This window comes from Passer montanus, unplaced genomic scaffold, assembly GCF_014805655.1.
Source record: "Passer montanus isolate IOZ18808 unplaced genomic scaffold, ASM1480565v1 scaffold2, whole genome shotgun sequence".
Taxonomy (NCBI): Eukaryota; Metazoa; Chordata; class Aves; order Passeriformes; family Passeridae; genus Passer; species Passer montanus.
In genome coordinates this window covers 5,487,245-5,511,859 of record NW_024366591.1, presented here as the reverse complement: position 1 = coordinate 5,511,859, position 24,615 = coordinate 5,487,245, and the positions used below count along the sequence as shown (strand labels likewise).

Here is a 24,615-nt window from a genome sequence, read left to right as displayed (position 1 = left end):
CATTAAAGGGAGGCAGCCTGCAGCTTATAGGCAACCCAGAGTGGGCAGGGACAGCCCTGGGGGACTGTGGCAATGGGTGATCAACACTAGGGAAAGGACTGCTCTGAGGGACTGTGGCCAACATGCAAAACTGTAAGAGGCAAGAAGGACAGAGAAAAAACAGTAAGAATGACAGATGACCAAAGGAATACCTGTAAGGAATGTGGAAAGGTAGCAGACTAAACTTCTGTGCATATGGCCCCAGCCTCTTGGATTATTCAGTGTAACCCACATCAAAAACAGGGGGAGGTGAGTCTAGGAAGGAGGGAGGAAAGGTGTTTTGCTGAATAGTACCTGGGGAAGAAGAGTCGAGAAAGCTGATTACCCAAGTGTTTGCTTAATTGTTCATGGTTTCTTTTTCTCCATACCCAAATCAGTGATTAGAAGCTTCTGTTCATTGGCAGTAAACTGAAGCAAGTAAAAATTCTCTGAGTTGAACATGTTTTGCCAGTAACATCACACACGCAGCATTTTCTTCCTTTGCCTCTTCCACCTTTTGCAAATAATCTTGTGCACACTGCCCTGGTGAGAGATCCACCTTTTTTCTACCCTCTCTTGCATCTTATCACTTCATCCATATTTAGTCTTTGTTTCACCTGGACTGATCAGCTCAGCCTTGTGAGAGTCTGGGCTTCCAGCTAACTAAAGACAAAGCCACAGCAGGAGTCTGGTGAGCAAAGAGCACCTGAACACACTCAACAAAAAGGGTAACTTCATCCCTGTGCCCATGTTGTGAACCCGGCCAGCTCTAACAAAGGACAGTTTGGGACTGAGGGCAGCTTGTAGCTTCCTGTGTGATGAGTGACAAGCTATTGGAGCCCATGATGCTTTCTTCTGAACTGAAGTGTAACATTCAAGTAATACAAACAATATTAAATACAAATAGGAAGGAAATGGTTTGCAATGCTCTGCTTGCCTGTGGCATCTCTTCTTATATTTTTCACAAACAATTTCAGTATATTAGACTCCTGGTGACTTTAAGAAACTCCAGAGCAATTTTGGTTCTTCTGCTCCAGAAATATTTGAGAGCTTTACCTGAAGGTGTTTGAATGTTCAAACATGCTCTTTATTTCCCATATGAATTTATCTGCCTGGCTTTTCCATTGCTGCTCACCTACCACTCTGTTCAGAAACTGGGGAAAAATTTCACATGGTGTAAATTAGCATTGTCTCCTTACTGTTTAGCCACAGAAAAGCACTACACTGCACTACTGTTATTCAGACAAGAAACAGAACAAGCAAGAAGCAGTTGATTGGAGTAAAGGGCAAGCAATGGATTTCACTAATATGCAGAAGGCCAGTACAAGTCTTATATATTAATTACACAATGATTGAGAAAGAGTCTGAAATATGTTTGAGATCCAGGTAGCATACAGCTTTGTACTGGCTTTTACTCTAGACCATGAGTTTCCCCCTTACAGCCCCTGCCCTTGAAAAGTGTGACCCCTTCCTTGTGAAAGGCCACAGGTTCCCCTTGTCTGGTGAGGGTGGTGGGTGCCCAGCCCTGCTGGGATCTGCATGGAAAGGCAAGGAACAAGGAGCTGCTGAGTCCAGTAGTGAGATCTGTTGAAAGATATGAGCAGCCTGAGGGTAAGGAGATGCTGGGAGAGACAAGAAAACTCCTAGGGAGTGGTCGTGCTAAACTAACAAAATTCTTTCCCATGCACATGCCTAATACTTAAAATAACAAAAACACCTTTTGGGAACTACTAAGCTATGGGAAAGCCAAACAAAATCTGTTTTGGATTTACTTTAGTCAGCAACTCAGGAATATCAGAGACCCTACTACACGAACTGGATATTTAAATACTACAAAATTCCAGAGAGTGCGATAAAGATGGACTTTTATTTGGCAAGAGGGGATGTGCTTGTGCAATGTTCTCAGCAACAGTACATTTACCCACACCAATGGAGTAGTGCTTATCCCAGAACTGGTGGTATTGCTTCCTTTACTCAGCCCTTCAGCCCAGTGCTGAATCCCTTAGTAATAACTTGGCTATAAAGCAAAGATCTCAGCTATGGCCCAACCCAATCTCTCCATGCAGAGAAATGCTGCCACATTTACACACACAGTTAAGCAAAGAAGCTTCTAAATTTTGCATTAAATTTTGTTTCTAAATTTTGATGGGCTTTCTCCAGGCTGTTCCTACTCTCTGCAGCACTGTAGTCAAAGCTGGACATCAGAAATGCAACAGCTGCAGCAGCCAGCAGCTCCCATTCTAGGGTGGGTTGCTTAATTGGATCAGCTATGAATGGTGGTAGCTGTTTTTGCAGCAGTGCATAGGCAAAAAGGCCATAGTGACCAGAACGGCCTTGAGCTGAAAACCCCAGTGTGTTCTCCCAGTCACTGGGGAAGATTGCTCATCAGAAGGGTACTCTGTGTGAAAAAGGTGTCCTTCAGTATGTTTGCCTCTTGTTTGGCCTAGGATTAGATTTTGCCTGATGGTGACACCCAGGCAGATTTCTTCAGGCATTCCATTTTCCTAATGCAAATATATGGTGGCTCTTTGAAAGACACCACGTTTTTGCTGATTGTGGCTTAGATGGTGGCATGGAGACATCCCTGTAGAGACAGAGTGTAGACAGACACTTTGGTCTCTGCCTGCGCTTTGAACAGGATAAATTTTTGAGGGTGAAGGTGACTGGAGGCAGACAATCTGGAGGATTGGCTCCCCTTCCATGATTTCCCCTTCCATGCTCCTCCTTTTGCTTTGGAGAGTGCCGTGAACACTGCAAGATACTCTTTTGTGTCTGCCTTCACTCATGGGAACAGAATCAGACACAGTGGGGAACACAATATGGGGACATCTGAAACTGTTAAATTCAGTACAGTGTAAATATCACTGGGCTGCTTCCAGACTCGTTGTAGGACATCTGTGTACAGCTGCATACAGACAGGCTTGGCCTCTCACTGTTCATAAATCTTTCCGTCATGGAGAAGGCAGCCTGCAAAGATGTGCAACCACTCAGCTGTGGATCAACTGGATGAAGAGATGTGTCAGAAGGCAAGGAACAATAGCAGTATTCAGTCATGACCAACATGGTTTGAAAGCACTGAACTAGAGATTTAAGGGATTTGCTACAGATGTGTCTCCAGATTCTTTGGGGCCACAGGAAGAATTCAGGCCATAGCTTGATGATGTTGTAAATACAGCTTTAGCGGTCTTATTAGGTCAAAAAAGCTTCATCCTCATGCCAAAAATATTCTTTAAAAAAAAGGGTGAAGTAGGAGTAAGCCTTGTATCTACTATCCAGACTACTTATTAAGTATAACAATTTTACAGACATATGGCACAGCAATTTCTCTCCTTAGATGCTGTGTGAAAGCAAGATATAAAGAATCAGAAGAAGACTGCGGGGGGGGAGGAAATAGCTGAACTGACAGTACATAACATCGTGTTTACAAAGTAAACAATCTGAGAAGACAAAATCAAGTCTTCTCTTAAATCTTTATTTGAAAGAGCCTTGCGTACAGCATGCAGCTATTAGCACCAGCACAGCACAGATGAGACAGAGAGATTTGAAACTGATGCTCCTTTAAAGAGCTTGCCATGTGGCGCTGCAGCATTAGCTGTCTCTTAAAATTCTGGTTTAGGAACAGACACTATTTACTGGATTACCAGCAAGCAAAGGTCTGTCACCAAATTTATTTCCAGTAGTTGCATCAATGGGCACTGAGTTGCAGGATCTGAGAACCATTGTCACTGGTAGACTAAACCTGCATCCCCCACAGCCATCAACTGCAAACCAGCTACACAAACCCTGCCTATCACTTCTCCTAAAAGTGTTTTTTGAAGCCAGAGAGGGGATTTGGAATATTTCAGTGCAAAAGGATGAGAGCTGCCATGAGAGCTGCCTTGTGCAACTGCAGCTTGTCTTACACAGGGGATGCTGCAAGTTTTTCTGTGTGTAGAAGGAAAAATACACAAGTAACTCTTGCACATGGATGCCTTGAATAATTAAAGGTTCATGAAAAGTGCAAAAACTCACTAATGCATCCTGCTAAGACAATCTCTGCATCACTGTTCCTTCTGTTACACCAATGTGCTACAGAGACACAGAGGCTGTGCCTTGAATTACTTACTCAATAAAGTTACTGTTTAGCTTCTTCTTAAACAAAGATGAGGTTTGCCTTTACTGAAGCCAGCTCTGCCCATAAGTGGGGGCTAAGGTGAGAACTCCACGCAGTCCCATACTGATATTCTCTCACTTAGTGAATCCTGAAGTAGGAAATGGCCCTCAGTGCCACTTTGCCTTCCTTGATCTCACTCTTTTTTTTCCCCACAAAAGCCTTGTGGTGATATCGAGAGCTACTACCTTGTGGTAAATATCCACTGCTTCGCTGTGGATAGGGGCTCTGGAGACAGCCAAGCCATGTTTTGGTGCTCTTTTTGCAGGCGGTAAACTGCAGGAAAAATAAAAAGGAGGCTTGAGAAAGGCAGATGACTGATCATGGTCACTGAGTGTCCCAGCTGTCCCAGGTGTTAACTTTCCACAGGAAGGGCCTGGCCAAGGATGCCTGGATGTCCTAGTCTAAAAGACTGTAGGAAATAACACTATAGGGATTCAACACTAAGGCCATTCTTTCCCCAAGACATGGAAAATTCACTCCTGGATCAGAACATATCCTTGGTTCACTTTATTGGCAAAATACCCTGGAAATGAACCTCCTAGCTCTCAAGGCGGTGGGGCAAAGGGGTGGGGGGGATTATGCCTGGCTGTTGTTCTGTTAAAAGTCGGTTTGTTTCTGTCTCATCAAGTATGCAAGAATGTTCCCATGCTCTGCCCGAGCCAACCCCCAGCAGCATGCTTTGCACATTAGCAGCTGATGCTGGAATGCTGCGTTCCCAGGGCAACTGGGAGCCCCCCATGGGGCACAGCCAGCCCCCACCATTGTGCAGCCCTGGCTGACGCGGCTTTGTTGGGTGAGGTAATGCCGTGTGTATGCAAACCAAGCCAGGGGCACAAATGGCACTTGGAAACTGTTCCACGACTTCAAAGAGTGGGCTGTATGGCCCCCAGGAAGGCTGCCTCACTCCAGCCTGCATCTCCACTACTGAATTTCACCTCCTCTCCCACCCCGCTGCTGCTGTCACAGTGACAGTATCCTGGGCTGCATCATTTGCACAAACCTTTGTGGTATGGTTTAGTGGGCACAGTGGCATTTGGTCCAAGGCTGGGCTTGATGATCTTGGATATCTTTTCTGCTCTTAATGAAGAGTAACCAACAGGTTGAGGGAATATTGTCTACTCCACTCTGGTGAGGGCCTACCTGGAGAACTGAATCCCCCTCTGGGACCCCGAACATAAGAAGGACATGGACCTGGTGGAGTGAGCCCAGAGAAGGACTCTTGCTGTTGTGGTTTAACCCCTGTCAGCAACCAAGCTGTACTAACCACTATGAAGAAAATACCCCAGCTGAAACCAGCATATTGGGCCACTAAGTTCATCACAGGGCTGGAGCATGTCCCCTATGAAGACAGGCTCAGAGAACTGAGTTGTTCAGCAAGGAAAAGGGCAGGCTCTGGAGACACCTTGTAACAGCCTTCCAATACCTACAAGGGTACATGAATTCTGGGGAGGAACTTTTTACAAGGGCATGTAGTGATAGGTCAAAGGGGAATGGCTTTAAACTGAAAGAAGGTATATTAAATAATATCTAAGAAAGACCTTTTCTTTACAAAGCACTTAGTAAAACACTGGAACAGGTTGTTCAGAGAGGCGGCAGATCCCCTCATCCCTGGAAAATCCAAAGTCAGACTGGATGAGGTTCACGGTTCTGTGCAACCTGATGTAGTTGAAGACGTCCTTGCTCATTGCAGGGTTGTCGGACTAGATGTGCTATAAACCTTTCCAACCTGAAATATTCTGTTCTATGACAGCCTATAGGAATTGTGGCAGGAGCTCTGCAGTGGACAGGATTCAGGTGTTGCTATCAGTCAGCCCCAACTAGCTCACCCATATCTCTCCACATGGACCTCTAGCACAGAGTCAGAAGGCTTTTTTCAGAATATTTTTATTTCTTGATGCTGGACTCCCCTTCAGTATGGGATTGAAAAGAGTGCTGCACAGTAAGAAAGAACTGTCCTCTCAGATCCATATTCTAGCCATGGACACAGCTGAATTCTTCCCACTGACTTCAGTAATTCAATTCTACTACACTGTATCCTCATGAGATATGGCTTTATATTGATTAGAGGCTTAGGCTCCAGCAAGCAGTGACTTGATGTATATCTAATGCTGTGTAAATGTTAAGACATTATTCTTGTCCCCAAAACTTTGCTGTATTCTACACGTAATGAATATTGAGAGAGGAATTGGAGGTTTGCCACCAGATACAAAAAGAGAGAGCAATGTTTATTGTTACACTTAAAACTCTTTTATTAGGCAGCTGTCTAAATTACATGCAGAAACAGAACACATCAGGCCATTAAAGGGTCAAATCAATTCCTTAACACCACTTTGAGCTTAACGAAAATGTTAGCATCAGACCACGCACTTGCCAGATTGATTGAGAAACAACAGAAATCTGCCTGTTCTGTGAGCCTAGTTTCTGTTCTCAACAAGAAAGTGGAGGAGATATTTCAAAGGATATTTTTAAAAACTGCAAGTGGAAAATATGCAGTGATCAAAACAATTTCATGGTATTCTTTGGTTGCTCAACAGCAAACCAATATGTAACTACAACTAGGACTGAGAAAACTACTGCCTGGGAACTAAAGGCATCCCAGTTCCACATCTATTTGCAGACTGCAGAGTGCTTTAACAGTGTCCTAGTACATTTTGGCTCAGTTTTCCAAATATGCATAGGGTGTCAGACATGCACATATGAATCAGTGAATTAACTGTCTAATGTTTTGGACCATGTGTCTTCCTATTTGTGTCTTTCACTACTTTGAATTTGTCAAATTCTAAGACATTTCTGTAGCACTTCTGAGAGGCAGGCAAGTCAAGTGCACCAATGATGTTTTTTACCCAGTGCAAAATCAGTAAGCAAAATGGCTAGCACTTTCAGTGACAAAACAGGGATAATAAATCCTCTTGATACCAGGAAGGTGAGGGCCAACATTGCTCCCTCAGCTTTGTAGCTCACCTGCCACGCATTGAGTCGATTTCGTGATCTCGTGATCACACAGTGCTTCTGATGAGAGTGAAAACTGAATTACAATGTTCTCTGTAATAAAGATAAAGCAAAATCAAATAAAGCTACATTATTGAAGGCCAAGAAATTCAAAAGTACTCTTAGAGAAAACTTATAACATGGAAATAAAGATTTCTATGAAGTATATAGCTTTCCAATGTGTTCTTACCAAAACTGCAGCAGGAGGGCTTCCACATCAGTTATCCAGGTCCCTAAAAATAAAGCTGGGTAGAGAAACTGCCTGACCTGCTCCAGTGGCACTTCTGCTTCTCTTCAGCTTATACAAAGCTTCCATTACTTTCAGTGGGAACAGCTTAGCAGTTCTAGTAGAGTGAATGGATGCATTATAATCTCAGTAATAACAAATGTCATGCACATTCCATGATTAGCTAGAAAAATGATTCCAGGGTTAAATAGCCATGTCTTATCTTATTCAGATGCATGTCACTGAGCTAGGCCCATCACCTAGGTACTGGATGCCATCTCTCCCTATTTCTCCTTCTCCTATTGCTAAACATGCTAATCCTGGGCAGCAACCAAACATCACTATTGCAGGCTTGTCCAAAAACTATGCAGGGACAATTAGCCTCATTGAAAAAAGGTATCAAAGACTTCACTGTATCAGTTATCTGTTTCTCAGCGCACACACACACACAGAGGCATTGAAGGTATTTTAAACATAGCTAAAGACAGTTTTCTGTGAATAGCAGTGAACTTCATTCACTAAAAACTCTGCATCTGCCCTTGTGATGTAATGCCTGTACCCTGGGATGAATGGCTTTGCTGCAGCTTTTTATCCTGAAAGGGTAGGAGAGAGATACTCCCAGTCCCAAGGGACACTGCAGCTGAATATGCCCTACCATGATCACACTGGCAACATCGATTGATAGCAAAAAGCAGGTGGCAGCATCCTCATCAAAATAAACACAGGGGTGAATCAAACACCTCAAAGTGGACAGCATGGAACCTGGGAAAGGAGAACTTAGAGGAATACCACTGTTTTAGCATCTTCTAGGGTGTAAGTAGTCTGCAGGAGTAGGAGTTTGTACTTGTAGACTGCATTAGTAGTATGAGCATCCACAGTGCTCCTGAAAAGAAAAAATTACATCCTATGTCTATCTCCTTTATAAAAGTAAGAAGCAGGAGGTGTGTTCAGTTAAGATGTTTCCAAATGTAACTCTCAGCATCCACAGAGCCTGAGGGATCAGAAAGATGAAGTTAGGCAAGGGGGTGCAATAAGGATCCAGATGTTTGCAGAAAACTTTAAGTGGTCTGGATGTGGCTATAACATTGTGCAGCAGTTTCCATATAAAATGACATTATTAAAAGATTTTATTCCTTTAAAAATGCTTTTCACATATTTTGAAACTGACCACAATGAATATATTCTGTGGCCTAAATTAGTTATTTTCTTGTTCAGTGCATATTCATTACAAGCACATGCTGTAATACAGTTGTGACAAAATGCCTGAACCACTAGAGTAAAACTGAGTGAATCAGCCTACTAAACAAAATACTAAATCACTTCACACTTTTACTTTGAAAGAACTTGTCAATAGAGAATGTGAAAAAAATCCCACAACTATGGGGAACTATAACAACTGTAATTTTTGTTGAGGACTTGGAAGAGCAGTCACAAGTCCACCAAAGTCATGGAAGCTGAGCACTCAGGAGCAGCTTACTCTCTGCAAACCTGCTGAAGAGCCTCTGGGCCTAAAAGCTCACTCACTTTTTACAACTGTATGAGCTCTTAATGCCACATAATAGCCTTTCTCTGGACCACCGAGGCTGCAATAGTCTCAATCCTGCAGCTCTTCAAACAGGTGCCTTTCACAGGATGATCTGAAATTGATGGCCATAAATAGGCACAGCCATTCTAAAAACTTAGGTCTTAAGTCTGCTTGAAAATAACAAAACAAAATTTTCCCAATTTCCTTTAATAAAAATATTTACATGCTCTGAAATAATTTAAAGTCTACTACCAGCCCCTAACAGCCCTGTGGAAAATCACTGTTACACCAGATAAGTACATTTTTACATTGAGCTACTTTTTAAGGGCCAGTTAAACCACATTGAAGAGGCTGTCCACAGGCTTTAGGAATCTGCTGTTGTTAGTAATTAAACTACACACCCTCTCCTAAAGGTGGTGCTGCAGCCAAAATGCAATTCATAGGTGGGCAGTAGAAACAAGGCAAAGTAACTGTTCTTCTAATAAAGAACGATTACTGCCTTCAAGCATAATGCTTTTGACAGGCTGGTCTAAGCTCTTGTCGGGGTCACAAGTTTAATCTCACAGCAGCCACAGGCCTCCTCACTGCTGAGCGTGAACAATATGGTTAACATTTTTGCAATGGGGTTAAATTTCTTTGTCATTCCTAGCCTACACCTAACAGACACAGCCCTCTTCTCTGCTTTCATAACCTGTCATCTGGAAGATAACAAATTCTTATCTAGCCGGTTGATCTTTCCTTCAACTGCTAAGAATGTTTCCCACCACCGACCAAAAGGCCAGAAAACAGGGTTTACCCACCTGAAATAAACTCTGAGCTTTCCTGAGGCTAATTCCTTCAGATCCTGAAAAATACAGGCATGTGTGACACAGCAAAGAGCTCTTAATAACAGCAGCATTCCTCTGGCTCATCACCACAACCACCACAATTCTCATTCCTGGGCTACTGACTAAATGCAAATAAATTTTGACATTGTTTTTGTCCACTATCTCATTGTATTTGGCTTCATTCACCAGTTTATCGCATGTAAGGCTAAGGGTAAGTAAATACTGGATGGATGATGTTATTTACTTTATGTCCTATCACAGAAGAGGTTGCATTTTGCTTTAGCTCCTGCAATGACAGTACAATATTTGCCTTTAGTAAATAGCATGTATACAACCAGTTACTGACAATTTCAGTAAGGAATACACCTGTACTCAAAAAGACTTGTGTCCCAGTCAGGGGGAATTCTGTAGATAAAGTCCTTGTAAACATCTGCAAGTGTTACTTACAGACACAAGTCTTATCCAAATGTATACGTGGCTCATCATATCTTCTTGCACTTGGCCAAGCTTCTAGTCCTCAGAATTGAAGGTGTCACAGACAGTATTTCATATCCCAACCTCTCTCATGTCACCTAAAATTAACCAAGAAATTCCAAATTTTCTTTGCTAGCAGTGCAGTCAAGTACTTAAGGTACAGACAACTGTGGTCTTATTTACATGCCCAAATATATTCAGGTAATTGACATCAGGTGCCTATGCAGATCTGGACTATTGAGAGCTATTTATGCTGCCCAATTTTAGGTGAGATGATCTGTACAGTAATAGAAGAGAAAGGCCTCCCCCACAGCCAGTCAGAGATAGGAGTTTTTGTTTCTTTATTAGACTGGCTGCTGTGCCCCCAGGGAAGAGGGGAAGAGAATGTACAGTGGGAAAGGCAGGTACATACAAAGCCCCACAACTCTTCCAGAAGATAAGAGGCATGGTACAAAAAGTTGGATAATTCCCTCTGCTAAGTATCTTCGCTGTTAGAAACATGGATAGCCTATCTCCCAGTTGCAGCTACCTCAGCTATCCACTCCCATTCTTCTGCTTCACATCAGATCTAGAAAGCAGGTAATTTTAATACTTAGTCCTTTACTTTCTGTGAGTTAGGTGCTACTTGACATTTCAGTAAACCCTATTAAGCAGCGGGTTTCTGCTGAAAAGGTTGTTTGCCACTGTAGCAACTTCAACTGCAGTTCCTGCCATCCCTCCTTGTGTTTTGTTGGAGCAAGGTTCTCCAATTCAACACAGAGTTAGAAAAATATTCTATCAATTTTTCCAGGGTAGGCCAAATAGCCTTCACCCTGCAGCTGTACCATTACTAGAGTGCACTCCAAAGAAGCAGCAGAAGACAGAGAGAGAGGATCAGAACATTCCTTTTGGCTGGACCAGTTTAGTTGTAACCTGAAGCTGCATCATAAATTAGGTACCTTAAAAACAGAGAGCAGGAATTTGCCCCTTGACACCCAGAAGCTTAGACCAAAATGCAGGGACACAGTCAGCTATGAGCCAAGCTCTGTTTGCCTCCTCAGCAGGTCATGATACCCCTGCTTTCAGGTTCCGTGTGGGCACACAAGAGCAATCTTTACCATGGGCATCCTCTGTGCATGAGTGCCAATGTTGTTCCCCTCCTTTGAAATGGAGGATAGGCCTGGATGCACACATATGGGTATTTATGGATGAAGTAAACTGATCCAGTTCAAATACTTTTGGGAATACTATTTTCTGTTTCAGAGAGGTACGCTTGTAGGGGAGAGAGCAGCTAGAGAGCAAAAATACTGTAGGTACCTGAAATGACTTTATGCCTGTCAGTCCAGGGACACTGGACTGGCTTTCTACACATGACATTTGACTGAAAGGATGACATAGGTATCTCTATTTACATAAAAGTACTTACCCTACTTATTTTTACCCCTGCAGAGTCACAGTAAAGTAAAAACCAGAAAAACTGATGAGGACAGATGGCCATGTAACTGGCACAGTCATGTTGATTGGAAATTACTACCTTTTTCTAATTTCCTTATAATTCTTTTCAACACAAAAACTGAAGAAAAATTGTATTTGTCGCCTGAAAGGAAGTGAAAAAAAGGAATGAAATATGTGATGGACATTATAAAGTGCTATGTATCTTAACATTAATTTTATCAGTGGCCTGAAAAGGAAGATACTACAGAGTAGGATCCCCAGTTGAAATGCTTTGGCCTCTTCAGAAAAGTCCTCTTTCAGCAGCTTGCTCATGTCTACATGACCAAGTGCTATGTTTGGGGCAGTGTCCAGAGCCCACTGCATCCCCTGAGAATGAGACCCACCCCCAAGGAACTTCAGTGCCAGCAGGACTTCCCTCTACTAGACCTCAGCTTTACTACTGGAGATGGCAAGGGGTAACTTTAAAAGTTACTTTTTGATGTTGTTGAGATGAGTATTTCTTCTGTCATTTTAATGGAAGGAAGAGAAACAGCTATTTTTAAAAAGTAGGACTCCTCTGTGTGATCATTTCCAAGAGGCTGTGGACATCATTCCCATGGAAAAAACAAACAGTCATACAAACCCCCAAAACTCAATCCTCAACCTTGAATTAAAAGATTTCAAGAATCAATAATGGTAACAGTAATTATAGGACATACAAAGAATTAGAGAACACTTCCTACCTTTTACAGATTTTGAACCATTTTACATTTTGGAAGTAACTTTAAGTGAACCAGGCTGACATGTGTTTCTCATCTTTACTTGATGTATGATGACAAAAGGAGATAACCTTGGTATAGATAGCATGATTTATTCAGAACTCAAGTCAGTGAGGCATGCTTACCGTCATTGCAGATTAGCAACCCCTGTGTGTACATTTTTTATTACTTTCGCCTTTTCTCCACTTACCAGCCATCATCTCCAGCTTTTACTTTGTCTTTGCCTGTCTCAAAGTAATGTCCTTTCTAAAGGACAGAATCCAATCCCACCAGGGATTATATTTCACAGCCACACTCTTTATTTACAAGGGGGCTTCAGTGCTCAAGACTTTTTATACTTATAAGATACTTAAGTTTTTTGTATAACTTGATGAAATATTTATAATGTGATGGAATAGCTTTCAATACAGAAATAATTTAATGAAATGAGTTCCAGCAGACATTTTAACACTTCCACGCAGCCTCCAGGTGAAATGTGATTATTATTTCTTGATATAAGCTTTCACATCAGCTCTGTTTATTTTCAGGAAGAAGACATTTTTTTCTTCCTGAAGAATGACAGGTTTAAACACTCAATCCCAAGTAAATTGTTTTGTTCTGGCAGTAGAAGAACCACCATCTCCTGCAGAGACAAGAAGAATACTAAAATAGCAAGAGCTCTTATGACAGGTAAGCAAGCCTCTGACCAGAGTGGTGCTGCTGTAAAGGTTAGGGGCATCTGTAAGAAAAAGGGGGTTTTGTGGAGCACCTTTGAACCTGAGCCCCATTTTCAGAGGTGAGAGCAAATCCACCCTTGGGCACCCACTGAACCACACAGACAGAATTTATCAGGAATGAGGGGAGATCTAGATGCGTCTTTTTCTAATATACTTAAAAGTATACTCTCTGGATGGAAAAAATTCCATACTTCAGGCACTTTTCCTAATCTCACCTCCTCTATGGAGAGACATCACAGCACTCTTCCCGGTCAACACTTGGCCTTGCACAGGAGCTGGGAATTCATTCAAACCTCTTACTCAGTGCCAGGTAATGTGATGAGGAAGAAACCTGACAGGACCTACGCATTAGTAATTTTATCCAGAACATGGTGGAGAAAAGTGTATTTATGGAATGTGTCTGTGCAGGAGATTCACACTGTACAGCAGAAGACAACATTTCATTAATTTCAACAGCATTTTAAATCAGGTACAGGCAATGACTTTTCTTCATGTTTGGATCTGTTTTGCCCCAAGTAATGCAAAAATTGGATTTTTGGCATTTTAGCTAAACTTACCACATTGACTTCCATTTGCATTGACACTGTTGTAAATTATTTAATTCTAAGACCTTAATTTGCTAGAACATAACTGACTTCCAATGACCATTTTTACAACCCTTTGTTTACAGATTTCACTGGTTCTTTCCTGTCATATTATATTCTGCTTCTGCTGCCTAATTTCAAAGCTCTTGCTGCTTTGACACAGCATACCAGTGTTAATACATAACTGATGCATTTACTAAATGGGCAGGAGGGAAAAACAGATGAGCAAGAGCATGGTAAGCATTTGACTGTAATTATCTGTGAATAGGCTTAGGTTAGCAGTGATAATAGCAGAAATAGATTTTACACGTTAGGCTAAATTCATCCTGTGGGTAATTCAAATCATCTTAGTGCCATTACTTCATGGAAATTTTCAGCCTAAATGTGCTCCTTTTCTTTCATCCTTTCATCCCCCATTTCTCATTGAAGAAGCAGGATGACACAGCACACACTTTGCTTCCCTTAAACTTGGAGGATTGCATGCTTATTTTTGGCTTTCTCTGCATTTTCCCCCCCAGTATTTTCTTATCTAAGCACAAGATTTCCCAAGGTAGGGACAGCTGCAGCACTGCCTGGTAGCAGAAGGTAGAGAAAGGGCCGCCGGGGCATTTGCAAGCGGTGGCCTCTGTTCAGCCAATTGTTTCCTGCACGTAGCATTTCAGAGCTGGTGGAGCTGCTCTCAGGCATGTTTCCTTTCCCATGCGCTCCAGCCCCCTCCCCATGACCCCTCCAGAAACATCAGCTCTCCTTTGTGCGGCCGTGCAAGGTGCTCGCCAGGCAGGGGGCTGCAGGCAGGACCTCAGCAGCCAAGATTACATTTCTTCCACATCCCAGTTTGCTGGGGGGGTGGGGATCCGAGGGAACATACAGGATTTTCAAAAAAGAGAAAAGGCCAATGCTTTGGGCATGAAAAAATCTGTGGTGTTGTAGAAAACTCTTCCTAGCCCAAGTGCCTTTGTAGATCTTTCCTGATTCTACTGCTTTTTTATTAATATTCTAACACTTTATAATTGCAGACATTTCTATTACATCCAGGGAAGAACAGATAAAAACATATAAAAAAAAAGAAAAAGAAAACCTCCATTTAGTTTTAGAAAAAAGCTTAACTGTGGAGTATTCTTCCAAATATTTCCAAAGTTGATTAGTTTATGTAAAAAATTCCACCCTTCCCTATACTGGTGTTATTCTTCCTTTTGGACCAAGAATATATAAGTCAGCTAGAGAGAAAAAACTTAAAAATAGGAAAACAATACTACAGACAGTAATTCTAATCAAAACAAAAAGCAAAACACATAGATGAAAGGAAGTAAAATGAAGTGAAAAGCCTTTGTGAAACCCACATTCAGAGACGGCAGAAGCCAATTTACTCCTTTGCAAGGTATTCTTTGGCAGGATTGCTGTCTTTAGGGGTCGAGAGAGGAAAACTTGCAGGGAACAGACAGCCAGAAAGAATTCTTCATTAATCAATGAATGACAACGTTTGCCATGCCAAGGACATGAAATTATTTTAGTGCTGTCATGGAAGCCTATCAGTGACATGATAAGCACTGTGAAACCCTGGGCAGGCATTTAACAGCTCGGGCATGGTTTTAAAGTCATCAGAAAGTAACCAAAACTTCACAGTTTGAATTTCAGTGTATGGTGAAATCAGCAGACAACTCCTGTCCCCAAAAAGAAATTTGTACCAGCAGCTTATGCACTTTTTGTGTATTTAGCTGCAGATACCAACTTGCCAGAGCACCTGTGTAGGCAAAGATACATCAAACGTATCTTTGACAAACCCACATGATGGCTCTGCCACCACCAGCTGGGATCTCAGGAGGCTGTGTAATGAACACAGGTTTGGGCTTGATTAGAGCTTGGGTTACGAAATCTTGAAATCAAGGGCCCTGGGAATTTGGTCAGAGTTAGAATAAAACCATAAGCCTATAATGAGGTTAAATGATTTTGTGTTACTGAAAGATTCTATTTCTCTTTAGAATAAAATGTGGCTTGTGACCATTTTAGTAAATATAGTCCCACAGAGACTCTGCCAAGGGTAAGAGTTACAACCTTTGTGCTCTTGGGCCAAATTTGATTCATGAACCCATTCTTCCTACCCAGATTAACCACCTGGTTTTCAAAGGTTGCTGACGGAGCAACATTATGCAGCTGTTCCCTCACTACCTGAAGGTGTCTCTGTTGAAATGTCAAATGAAAAACTTATTGAAGAAGAACAACCTGGGATGAAAGATGCAACACACAGTGACATATATGGCACCAGAGACAATAGGGTATAAAGTAAAATCGCCTATGTCCTCCCCAGTCACATGGCACATCCCTGGTACAGGAGCCAAACTTCAAGTGCCCACAAGCAGTTTATGGCTCCAGAGCTGTACCTTGGCCTCACTTGCAGAGTAATGTGGTCAATGATCAGCACAACAACATTTGACTTTTATTTAATATAAACTGGTGTGTTATACCTCACCAATTATACCTATACCATGTATACGGTGTTTGGTATAATGACTAATTATTATCAATAATGTAACCAACACTCTATCAGCAGATAAGCCACACTGCAACTTTATTTTTACTGTTTACATGCTCTTTTAGATAAATTTGATATTTCATATGTAAAAAATAAAAAAAAAAATCCTGATCCCAGAGCTCAGAATTAAACCTGATTTTGCAACACATTCATCATGAAAGCCATAGCTTGATGAATAGTCCCACTGAAGCTATTGATCATTTTCTAGGAATAAGGCTAGAGCCAGCAAAATCAAGCTGTAACATGCACTGAGAACATCACCAAATATGATTTTGCTTCAGCATGTATGCTAACAGAAAGCAGATTGTTATAATTTCATGTGTAATACCTATGACTGTATACGCAATGAAAAATACACAGCTATTTTTCCTGGAAGAGATGCATTGTGGCTGGAAAGTGTCTGTATGCAGCTGATTAAATCTGACTCTGAGAATGCAGTTCTGCAAATAGCCCTTCATGCAAGATATTCAAGTGTAATTTTTTTAGGGCTCACTGCAGACACGGTTAGTTTCAACTTTTCTTAAGGATTCATTTCATGCCCTCCTTTCTGCTAATATCCTGAGATCAGTCTTTTCTCTAATGAATAGCTGACCTAGTCTCCTTTGATTTGCCATTGATTTCCTCACTTACCTCCCAACGCTTTGCTTGTTGATTAAACGCTAGACATAAGAATGCCTCAAATTTCTGACTTCTGAGTCATCCTCTCATGACTTGAACAGCTTGAAGCCAACTTCAGCTCCACGACATCATTAGTGAAAACTCCTTTTGTTTTTAAACTCTACAAGCAACCCATTTCTCTCCAAGCTGAGGCACTGCTTGTGAACTAGACATTAAATACTAGCAACAAAATTATCTCCTACATGCACCGTGATAATTATTATAAGAAAAGGAAAGGGATACTTTTTCTATAGAGAAGGCAAGCCACAGCTTTCCCTTTTGCACTAGCAGATCTCTTTGCCTATATTCAATGCAGACAGTGAGTAAAGACACCTGCTTATGCAAACTTTTATTTTTGCATGGGGTCCCTCTGACTCCAGCATGATTCTGCATAAGACATCGGCTTACAAAAGCCACTCTTTTTTCTAAAGACACCAGCTTTTAAGAACCGATCCATAAATCCCCCTCTCTAGGTTCCACTTTACAGAGCAAGCTGGATGAAAATGCTTATCAGCACTGCAAGCAGGAGAGCTAGAGTTGATACTTTGAAAGCTGGCAGTGGTATTTCCTTGGAACACAGATATCTTCAGATTCCAACACTTTGATGTCTCCTTCAAAAACAAACAGGCTGACAATATCTCAGTTTTCCTGCAGTCCTGATGTTTCTCAAAATGCAGCTTGTTTTCTCTAGGGTGCCACACAATCCTAGAAGACCTGCTACATGCAATAATTACCATACTTCCAATTAAGGTAATGGTACCTGACATTCTGTACTAAATTCCCTTTTCATCACAGCTACATTGGGAACATCACCTGCACACAACCCACACTTTTCTTACTCTCCTACTCAGGTTCTGTGTGAAGGAAATAGCCCTAAGGATTCTAGTGCAAATGATGAGGAGAGCAGGTGAAGGTGGTGTGCCACAGAGCACACCCCTGTCTCAACAGCCTAGAAACAGTGCCTGCTGCATCATTACATAGAACTTAGTATGTGGGAAAATGTGATAGCTAAAGCACCATTTCACAGAAACTGGAGCCATGAGTTTGTAAGCTACTGTAACATTTTCTTTTTCAAATGATCAAAACCCAGAAGAATGCAGCAACTGTTCAGAGCTGTTTACTAACATTTCAAGTTCTCCACTAGCTGTCAGAGTATGACAGAAAGTCCCACTGACCAGACGACTGTGCTGGCTCTGCTACAGGCTTTATACGTGGTACAGGGCAGGTTAAATAAGAATAGATTCAACAACAGAGCCTACACTTAGGCACTAGATTCTGTGCCCTTGCATTCAATCCTGCAAATTCATGCTGGAAAATAAGTGAGGAAGAGTAGGTGATATTGCAAGATGCTGACTCCAGCACTGGCTGGACCACTCCATGAGACAATCTAATCCACCAACAGAGCAGGCCACTCTTCCAGGAAAAAAAACAAAACAAAACAAAAAAACCCCTCAGATTCTGTGTCCATTTAGTGGGATTGACCAGTTTAGCAATCTGAAGTGCTCCAGTGCTGGCTTAAGGAAGGTGATACAACCATGAGCAAAGGGAGCGAAGGAGACAGAAAATGGTAAAGAATAAAAATAGACAGTGTAACATGTTCTGCGGACAGAAGGAAGATGTTATGCCAAGTCAGCTGCCCATGAAAACACACATTAGGCACCTCAGAATAGCATAGAAACAGCTGGCGTGATGAGAGGGGAACTACATAGATCAGCCTTGGCTTAACCAAAGGACAAGCCATGAAAGACTTCACCTCGGCCATTGGGAGTTGCCTCTATTCAGTTAGGATCCACAGCCCTGGAACCATTCCTGAAATTAGGTACCTGTCCATTTGCTCAGATAATCACATCAATATTTTCTCTCAGAAGATTATTGTGGGATGAGATATTCCCTCTGCTCACAGAGCAGCCTCACTCTTACAGTCCAGCTGGGAAGAGGCAAAAGTAAGCTGTCCTCTTTATTACCTGTGCTAGCAAGGCTGAGGTTTTAGCCAGTCTCGTGTCCGACCTCAAATGCAAGATTAAAACCTGGGGGTCAGTACAGGTTGACCTGGTGCCCTGTTCACATCACCCTGTCAGGTGACCATGTTAGACCAGCAAGTCAGGCTCACTCTTGTGGTTCCTCCTGGGCAAATCTCAATTTTTTTGCTATGGACTTGTGCAACACTGTGCAAAAGCCTTTCCACCTGCTCCCCTTCCATGCCTGCTGCATCATTACATAGAACTTAATATGTGGGGAAACTGAGCAACAACCTACTCGTGAAGGAGCAACTCAACAGAAGTTGAGATGACATCTGCCTTCTTTCAGAAAATTACTGCATTAAAAAGCAGATGATAACGCAGAAGAGGGATGGAAACAAGAAGGTTTATGTCATGCGTGCAGCACAGCACCTCCCTCTCGAGCACTGTGGCTCTCCAGGTGCGGAGTTCCCAGATCCGATCCCGACTCTTACACTGTACCTCTTTACGCTTTGAGCCATCTCCCCCTGCCAGCATCACCCAATTAACCTGGCTGCGGCACACCAACCGGACCGAGTTCCAGTGACTTGCTGCGGTCATTCTTAATTGCAATTTCCCCTACACAAACTTCATTGCTGCCAGTACGGTGGAATGAGTATCCACCAAAACCACCTCGCAGCCCCGCCAGCAAAGCCTCATCACCTCAGACAGTCCGACTACTACCGCAGCTTCCCCTGCACACAGCGCCCGTCCCGTCCCGCCCCCGCAGCTTCCTCTCCCCGTGTGCGGCCCCGCCTGGCCCCGCCCCACTGCCGCTCCGCCTCGGGGGCTCCGGCGTGCGCCCTGGATGCTGCACCGGGGGAGCTCCGCGGCGCTCCGCTGACGGGACAGCGGCGAGGGGGTGTCTCAGGGCTCCTGCGGCAGCGGAGGCGGGCGCGGTGCCGGTGAGCTGCCGGGGGACAAAGGCGAGGGGGGACGGGTGCCGGGCGCGGTGCGAGCGGAGGGACCCGCTGGGCGCCCGGCTGCGCCCGCCGCCCGCGGGAGGGAATGGTGGGGGCGAGGGCGTTGGGACGGCGGTGTGCTGCCCGCGGAGCCGGGAGAGGCTCCGTGCTGCAGCGGTCGGTCCCACTGCGCGGCAGCGGCTGCCAAAGTCTATTTACAACTTTGTGGCTTGGATAGGCGGTGCGAGCGTCGGCCGGAGCGATCTCCGGCTGTGTCACGTTATCAGGGGGTTTTTCCGTCGGAGCCGCCACCGTGGGTGACCCTGCGCGGAGGCAGCGAGAGCGGGCAGGCACAAGGTGGGGACAGGAGAGAGTGGGGCTCTGGAGGAGTCTGGGGTCGTGGTAACTTATCCGTCCCTCGGTGTCGTGGACCGGGGCCCGCCGGTGGGTCTCGCTGGATGTTGGGGTGATGCTGGGGCGGGATCAGCAATACACCGGCTGCGCGACGGGAGACACCCGAGGCGGCTGGCCGTGTCCCAGAGAGCTCCCGTGGGGCCGCGCCATGGCACGAGTATGGGACGCGTCCCAGCTGGTGCTCGGTTGGCTGCCACCTGCCTCGCAGGTGCCAAGGGAGATTGACAGGGACACGGCCCCGTGGGTCCCACCCTGTGGGGCAGCACCTGGGCCGCCTCCTTCCGTGGGGCAGCCCCGGGGGCGAGGGGCTGGAGGCATCTCGTGGGGCTGGTCTGGGTGGTCCGAGAGCCGTGAGGGACTTTGATGCGCCCGTGCGGGGCGGGACAGGAGGAGAGTGTCCCCGCAGGTGTGTGCTTGCGGGAGAAGAGGTGGGCGTCAGCCAGGCAAAAGTCTCCATACCTCGTTGTTTCTCCACCTCTTGGAATTCTCTTTTGGTAACGATTTATAGGGAAAGGCTTTGGGTTTACTGTGCTGAGAAGTCATCATCGTCTGCATCGAGAGGAGAGATGTTTCTCCTACTATTCGGCAGTGACAGGCTCTCAGGTTAATTCCCTGGTGGCATTTAAAATGCACATCTGTGTTTTTCCACCACACCAGAAAACTAGCACCCTGTCTGAACCTTATCCCTTCTTCAGAGTACCACGGTGATGCCTGGGCCCTGACAATAAACACTTCAGAAATGTTTTGAAAAACCCAAACCAACAAACCATAACTGTGAACATTGGTGACCCATTAATTTGTTTAGCATTTTTAATTTTTATTTTGTTCCTGGAAAATTTGGAATGACAACAGAATGCCTTGGCCTCTCTGTTGTTTATTCCTTCCATTTAATTGTACAATTAAACACTCAAAGTGTCCTGGTTTCACCACTAGTGGTGGTGGGAGTCTGTGTAGTAGCCTGTGTTTTGGCTTCAGATAAGAAGTGTCAAATCAGAAAAAAAGGTGAATGGGGGTTGTGTTTCTTGTAGAGATCACCTTGTGGAAGAAAAGAGGCAAGGAAACAAAAAAGAATAAGACAAAAATAAGTCTGCACAATGCTGTTGAAGAATAGGAGTTGTAGTGATTCTTTGCAGTGGTCTACCAAAAAATGTCTGTGCTTTTTGGGCAGGTTTTTTTCCCCTTAAAATTTTTGTTGTTGTTAACTGGATTTTTTAATATGAACTTGATAAAATGGGATGGACACCAGTAACACCAAAACCATGTGGATTTACATGTGGTTTTCTCATCTAAGTCTTTTTCTGATAGAAAGTTTTAGACCCAGGTGAGGGCCAGGCATTTAGATTTTTTTATGGTGAATTGTTGTGGGGTTTTGGGTGGTTTTTTTTTTGTTTGTTATATTTTGGTTTTTTTAAAAATCAAAGCTGATAGTACTTTAAAGCTACAACACTTTTCTCTTCCCAGCACTGCAGGTAAAAAACATATGAATCCAATGATTAGCTCTCTATCAATTGGCTTTTGTTGTAAAGTCACCCTACTGTTCCTCCAAAGTGAGACGATGTAAATGACTTGCATGCTTACTGTGCTCTAGGCTTGCACTTCTTTTCTTGCTGAAAGTCCCCTGTTACTGCACTGCTGCTTGATTGTCTTGGTGGTGTTAAGCAGTGGCACCTTAATTTGTGGTGTGTGATTAGTAACTGCACAGACAAACGGTGAGCTTGGCCCAAACAAGATCCTCTGGCAAGGAGGAGCTGCTCCCTGGAGTATCACAGGGGAAGATAATTTGCTTCTTGTTTAACTGTTTCTTAACTTTTCTTTTTTTCCCTCTATTTCCTCTTTTTGCACAATGCAGCATTGCCTCAAAAATGTAGCACTCTGTAAGGCTGGGGTTTTTTTTGTTCTGTTTCTTTTTTTGTCTGTGTCTTCCCCACTGCTTTGCTAAAGCTGATGTCTGACAGTGCTGTGTGCAGTCTCTGAAACTGCATCTAATCATAAAGACCCTGCTGTTTGTGTTAATTTTGTCCAGGTATCAGCAGATTGGCATTTTCACACTTGTAACAGGCAAGCTGTGTTCCACGTGGAATTTTATCTATTCTTTTTGTCCACTTCACCTAAATCAGTATTTCTCTCCGCTCTGAATATTTTCAAGACTAGCTGTACACTTGAGGGGGAAAAAGTTAGAAGCAAACTGATGCAGAAACTGCCTGGTTGGTCTGGATATTTAGATAGTGATTCAAATGCAATGAGGTCAGCAGTGGACTTTCCCCTTCCTCAGGGGAAGCAAGCCAATTTATTTTTTTACATGGTTATTACTGGTAGAGAGGCTATTCCTACTCAGAAGAATTTATTACGTTGTTCAAAAAAAGAAAAACCACCAAAAAAACCCTCCACGTCTCTCATTATTTGTCCTGCAGCTCAAGGTATTGCTTGTGAAATTATAATTACGCTTTGCTCTTTATTTATTTATTTAATAAAGACTTTGTAGTCTGCTGCTTCTATAACTGTTAGAAGATCTTGGTGAGAATAGCAATGAAGAAATTTTTCTTCAGTGCAACAGACTTCTTGAGTCTTATTGATACATTCCAAGTTAGTCCAGTGTAGCTCAAGAGAAAAAATACTATCCCTGTAAAATAACTTGTGCAAAGACAGGCTTGTAGAAGAGTATCTCTCATCAGTTGTGCTTGACACAAGAGTATAATGGATCCCCTTGGGAGAAATCCTGTTTATAGCCTTGGTAGACTAAAAATGGAATATGTTTCCAGTTGGAGAATTAACTGATACACTTTTGGGTCAGGACGTGTCGTGCATTTGCAATTTGCACAGTATAGGAAGGTGCTTCTCATCTGAGTTGTCAGTAGAGAGGTCTTGCTGCTGCTTTCCTGCTTTTCCTAAGTTTCCTGACAGTTGCTGTGCCTGCGAAAGAAGCCTGGCTTTCCCTTATTGTAAAGAACTTGCTGCCTGTACTTTGCCTCTCCTGTTTCACATAGATAGAAAAGATGAATGGTCTTTACTGAAGAGCTGCAATTTACAAGGCAAAATTCCAAGCACTGAAGTGCTAAATTGAAGTATCTCTGTTCTGGTTCTTACACCGAGATTCTGGACTGGCATTGTCTTTACTGCACTCCCAGCTGTGCATTTGTGTGCCCATAAATGAGATTTCCCTAAGGGTCCATCTCAAAAGGGACATGTCGTTGTGTTTGAGGGGTGACAAGGTTGCTGTTATGGAATGGCTATTCCAGCAATTCACTTCTCTTAACTTTTGGAAGATCTCATGTGATGTGTGTTGGGGATCCAGCTGAGAAAATGGAGCTTGGCATTTCTGACCAGGCTTCCTCTGCAGCTGCTCTGTGTGAAGTGTAATGGATACTGAGGCTGGCTCATGGCCAGTGCCATATTTTGCTGGTTCTTTCTCATGCTTCTGCAGTTGCCTAGGCCAATTGATACCTTAAATTGCCACGTACTCTTAAACTTTAATTAATGTGCTTGATTTATGAAGTAAGAGAAAGACTTACAAGTGATTGGTATTCAATAAACAAGTCCATTAGTAGATTATGCAGCAGTAATAGAATATATTGCAATATATACTGTGTCTCAGTAGTCAGGTGCTACAGGGTAGAAAAAAAGTTCTGTAGTACTACAGTACAAAACATACAGTAGTACTACAGTACAAAAAATGTGCTGTATGTACTACAAAAGTAGTAGTACATACTACTACTTTTAGCAGTCAGTGAAAAGGAAGGGTCAGTTGATCTATTTATCTTCCCACAAGAAGACTGTTTGTCTCCCCAGGTTAAAAAGCGTGCTGAAAAGGAATTGTGTGCTCTAGATGCAGACTTTACTGTTTGGGCATTCTTTAAAACATGTACATTACTAAGTTTTGCATGTAGTACTGATAATGTATTTTAAAAGGCTGCCTGGTTTTGAGTACAAAAATTCAAAGCCACTTTCCATCACTTATAAGTGATGGAAAAACATAGTCCCTGTGAGATCCTAATTCATCCCCTTTTGCCTGAAGCCTTTAATACTCATTGTCTGTATCTTTCAAAGAGCTCCTGAACTCAGTTTTGTTTCAGCTAAATATTAAGATCATAAAGTGATTCATGTTGTGCTGTCCTCAAAGGGAGCAAACTGCTGAGGAGCTTTCTTCTTCCCATGGGAGAGGTGGGTGGAAGTGTGGCAGCTACCCTGCATGGTCCTGCCATTGCTGCCCTGCCCTTGTGTTTCCATGTGCTGCAGGAGCACCTCCTTCAGTGCTCTGTCCTTTGTTAAGCCTTTTTTCCTCTCCTTCAGGACGAGTTAGTGCTCCCAAAAACATCAGTCGCTTTTGTTTGGCTGGAAGAGAATGCCACCACCCCTGGGTTAGGAGAGCTGTCCCTATTTTTGAACTTAAGGACTAGGGCAGCCTACAGAGTGTC

The 24,615-nt window shown here is 43.2% G+C and overlaps 1 protein-coding gene across 5 annotated transcripts in view; it reads left to right on the top strand.

The window, feature by feature from the left end:
* Window positions 1–19,659: 19,659 nt before the first annotated feature.
* Window positions 19,660–24,615, top strand: part of FRMD1 (FERM domain containing 1) — a 40,861-nt gene continuing 35,905 nt past the window's right edge. For 4 of the 5 annotated variants that reach the window (XM_039707673.1, XM_039707674.1, XM_039707671.1 and 1 more), the window contains exon 1: window positions 19,660–19,792. The gene's annotated coding sequence lies outside the window, so the exon portion shown is untranslated. Of the gene's footprint in view, window positions 19,793–20,063; window positions 20,147–24,615 lie in introns of those variants that run through there. The other variant, XM_039707672.1, reaches the window with a different exon arrangement.